Source organism: Microtus ochrogaster, unplaced genomic scaffold, assembly GCF_000317375.1.
Source record: "Microtus ochrogaster isolate Prairie Vole_2 unplaced genomic scaffold, MicOch1.0 UNK59, whole genome shotgun sequence".
NCBI classification, from domain to species: domain Eukaryota; kingdom Metazoa; phylum Chordata; class Mammalia; order Rodentia; family Cricetidae; genus Microtus; species Microtus ochrogaster.
In genome coordinates, this window is record NW_004949157.1 from 916,653 (window position 1) to 921,439 (window position 4,787).

Sequence of the window (4,787 nt, forward strand, 5' to 3'; positions counted from 1 at the left end):
GACCCAAAAAGAGGAACATGGGTTGTACTCACTCATATTTGGTTTCTAGCCATAAATAAAGGACATTGAGCCTATAATTAGAGATCCTAGAAAAGCTAAATAAGGAGAACCCAAAGAAAAACATATAGGCATCCTCCTAAATATTAACCTTCATCAGGAATAAATTTCATTACAACATAATATAACCAAATGAGGATTGGAAAAAAGACAATATTACAAAAACAACACATGCCTTAAAATAATTTTGACTGTTAATTGTCTCACATTCCAATTAAAAGACATGGATTGACATATTAGATTGCACAAAGGGGATCAAGCTGTTTGTTACCTATAACAAATGCACATCAGTGTCAAAGAAACAGGCTGAAAATTATACGTGCAAAAAAGAAAGAATAACCATACTGATATTCCACAAAGTACATTTTAAAGAGACAAAGAAGGTCACTAGGTATTGATAAAGTGAGTAATCCAACAAAAGGGCACAAACGTGTGATACTGGTGTAGCCAATTTTATAACAAACAGTACTGAGCATAAGATAACCGATTCGAACTTTCTTTTCAGTGAGTGCAATACATGATTATTACCAATATACAGGTCATCACAAAAGGAAAACAAGGAAACAAACTATGTATAAATAAATGGACTGAGGGAAAGCAGAACACATTCTTCTCAGCAGGCTAAGAAATTTTTTTCAGTCACATTTTATATAAAGCAAGTCTTAGCAAATACAAAATAACTGAAATAACTTCTATTTTATCAGATCACATATTAAAAAGTACAAGAAAAAACAGAAATAAACTACAAAAACTGTACAAACAGAGATTAGAAAAGTAAAACAATTTAAACAATCAGTGTGAATCACTAAAGAAATTAGGAGTGGGTACAAAAATTCTTAGACCCAAATAGTGGTAGGAATGAGACCTACCATACTTGAATTTTTGTCTTCTTTGTTTGCTTGAGACAGAGTTTCTCTGTAGCTTTGGAGCCTGTCCTGAAACTAGCTCTTGTAGATCAGTGTGGCCTCAAACTCAGAAAGATCCACCTGCTTCTGCCTCCTGAGTGCTGGGATTAGAGACATGTGCCGCCACCACCCAGATCCATACTTAAAATTTATGAGAACATAATATAACAGAACATTGGTAAATATAATGAAAGTTGTTTCAAGAAGAAAGTCTATTGCTGTAACTGTTTACATTTTAAAAGTTGGGACTGGTGAATGTCTCAGCAGATAAAGGTGTTTGCCAACAAGTCTTAACTCCATTCCTGGGAAACATGGTAGAAAAAGGGGAATGAACCTCAGTAAGATATCCTCATCCACCATCCGCATGTGAATTATAGCATGTGTATACCTGAGTGCATTATGCTATATGAATGAGTGCACACATAAATGTTGAAAACAAAGAAAAGTTCAATATCGTAAGATAAAAAAAAGACAAAGATCAGAACTCATTAATATAAGTTCTGAATCTTAACCCCTAGAGGACCAGAGAATACTGAGTCAACTCTAATAAAATCAAACCTGAATCAAGAATAGCAAAAGAACCAAAGAAACATGACAAAACCTTTAGCCAATCTAACCAAAATAGCTAGAGAAGGCACACTAAAATAATGATAGCACAAGATTCCCCTTAAATGCATAGGAAAAGGTGAAGGAAAAGAAAGGGAAGTATGAAAAGAATGGAGAGAGAAGGAAGAAAGAATGGAAGGATAGGGAGGGGCAGGAGCGAAGTAGGGGAGGAAACAGGATGGGAGGGGATGGAGAGGTATGGAAAGAGAAAGGAGAAGGGAAAGTAAAAGAGGAGGGAAGAGAGTGAAGGAGGAAACAAGATGAAAACACAAGAGAGAAGAGGGAAAAGAAGCGGAGAGAGAGGAAAAGAGAAATGGAGAGAGAAAAGAGAAGAAGAATGGAAGAAGACATAGGGAGAAGGAAAGGAAGGAGAAATTAAGAGCAGAAAGATAGTAGGGAAGTGGAGGGAGGCATAGAGAAGAGGAGACAGGACAGTGAGGGAGTGAAGGGAAAAGAGAAGGAAAGGGAAGAGATAGGAAGAGAAGTACAGGGAGAGGGAAGGGAGATTGAGCGGAAAATGAGAGGGAGGGAAGGGGAAGAAGGGAACAGAGAAGGTGGAAGAAAGAAGAGGAAAAAGAACAAAGAAGGAAAAGGTACAGGAGAAGATGAGGGAGTAGAAAAGAGGTAGAAAAAGAAGATGAGGGAGAGAGCTTGAGGGAAGTGGAGTGGAGGAGAACAGGGAGAAGAGAAGGAAAGGGTGGGAGAAAAGAAGAGGGGAGAGGGTAAGGGAAGAAAGAGACAGCGAGAGAAAGGAGAGGACCAGACAGGTAAAGAAGGGATGAAGAGGGAGACAAAGGAATGAGACTAGTGAAACTGAGGAAAAGAGGAATAGTAGGAAGATATGATAGAGGGGAGGGTCAGAGGAAGAGAAGGAGGACAAAAGAAAGAAATCCGAGATATAGGGAAGGGTGGGAATTAATATTAAAGGAAAGGGAAAAAGAGGGAGAATAAGTGAGGAAAGGGGTAAGGAGACAGGAGAGGGTGACTACAGGGTTAGGGAGAGGAGAGTGGGAGGAAAAAGGACAGAAAGTAGGGAGGAAGAGATGAAGAGGTTGATGTAATTGAGACAGTAATAGGGAGACGACCACTGAGTGAGAAAAAAATAATAGGTAAAAGGTAAATAATAAAAATAATACCTGAAAATTGAATCTGGAGAGATGGGTGAGTGGTTAAAAGTATATACTGCCTTTGAAGTTGATCAATTTGGGTCCCATGTCAGGTCACTCACTATAGTCTGTACTTCCATTTCCAGGATATCTGATTCCGTCTTCTGGATTCTGAAGAAACCTGCATATAAGGGCACATACCTATACAAAGATGCATACATATACACATAATTTAACATTTCTTAAAAAATCATAAATAATGGCACAAATAGGTAAAAGAGATGTGATCATTTATCTTCGTTGTCAGTTTCATTGTATTTGGAATCACCTAGGATTTACACCACTAGGCATGCCTGTGAAGGCATTGCCAGAGAAACTGAGGAGAGAAGATCTATCCTGAACATACATTGCATTATTCCAAGGGATTGGGATCCCAATATGAATTTAAAAAGTAGAAAGCATGGGGCTGAGGGTATATGCATTTGGTGTTCTAGCATAAGGATATGAGTTCAAATCCACACTACCCACATAAAATATTAGAAATGACTGTACATGCCTGTAATTTCTGTGCTGGAGGACAGAGATGGGCAGACACTAGGAGCTTGCTGACCAGCCAGCCTAGCTGGAACAGTGGGTTTCTAATTCAATGAGAACTCTATCTGAAAAGAAAAATTAAGGCTCAGAGTGATGAAGGAAGGTACTTCTACTAGTTTCTGCATGTGTGTACATGGGTTCATGCACCCAAACACTAAGTGAACCCCCATATACACATGTACCACATGCTCACAGACACCAAAACTAAAAAAACAATAAAAGCAAATAAGAGGATAGAATGTCAGCTGAACAACATCATCACTTTCCTCTCTCTGCTTCCTGATTGCAGATGCAATATAATTATGCATGCTGTGCATGTTCTTGCTGCCATACTTTCCCTGCCAGCCAGGACTACATTTTTATGAATATTTTCTAAATCTTCACTTCCCTAATTTGTTTTTTGCCACATACATTGTTGAAACAATGTGAGAACTAATATTTATGAAAATATGACTTACAATGGCACAAATACAAAGATAAGTGCTAAAACTGAAAAAAAACCAAACTTTTCTAATATATCTGTGTGTGCACATATGTGTATATGCATAAAGAATAGAGACTAAAAATCTTAAAGATATATATGGCAAGCATAACAAAAGACTAATATAGCATTGAAAGTACAGACTTCATATAAATTAAAGAAAATGGACTGATCTGCTTATGTAAAATGCTTTCAAATTTTACAGAGAGCTAAAAATTACACAAATAGTAATTTTATTCTCTGTAGCCCCAAAAATTTACAAGTACAAAAAAAGGGAGAAAGTTGTACAAAGCAAACAAAATTAAGGAGAGTGGAAATTTTAAAAAATAGAAACAGAACACAGACAGCATAATATCCTCAGATCAGCATAGAGAAATCCACGCACCAGCACACACAGACAAAATAACAATTTTAGTGTTGAATTCCCAAATGCAGAATGATTCTGTAACATCCAGGAAATTTCATTGTCATATTGCGTAGACAGTACCGTACGTGACATTTAATCCCCCAAACCCACACTAATCACCCAGGGGATGGTGGTAAAAACAAATTATCCCAACCCAGGGGAGGCAGAGAAAGGAGAATCCCTGTGAATGTCAGACAGTCTAGCTTACTCAGTGAGGCCTAAGGTCCCAAAGTAAGGCACAAAAAAAGTGAACAGCTCCTGAGGTTGACTTCTAGTCTATCTATGTGTACATACATTAAGTGAACCTGTACCTGCACACATGTAAGAAAACGCACAATGTCTATTACAAAATAATAACTTCTCTGAGATAAAATCTCTGGAGGGTATAAGGAGACAAAATGAAAACTCATAAAATTAGGACTTTACCACTCCTGTCTCACTGGAAGACAAATGATATGTATAAGAATAACTAGCAACACAATCAGAAGTATAAAATTATAAATATATTAAACTCTCAACTACCACAGAGAACAGGGTTTCTTTTCTATCTCTTACACTGCAAACTTACAAAGATTATATATTTAAATTATAAAAATAAAATGCTTAAAAGGGAGATATTTTTATACAAAGCT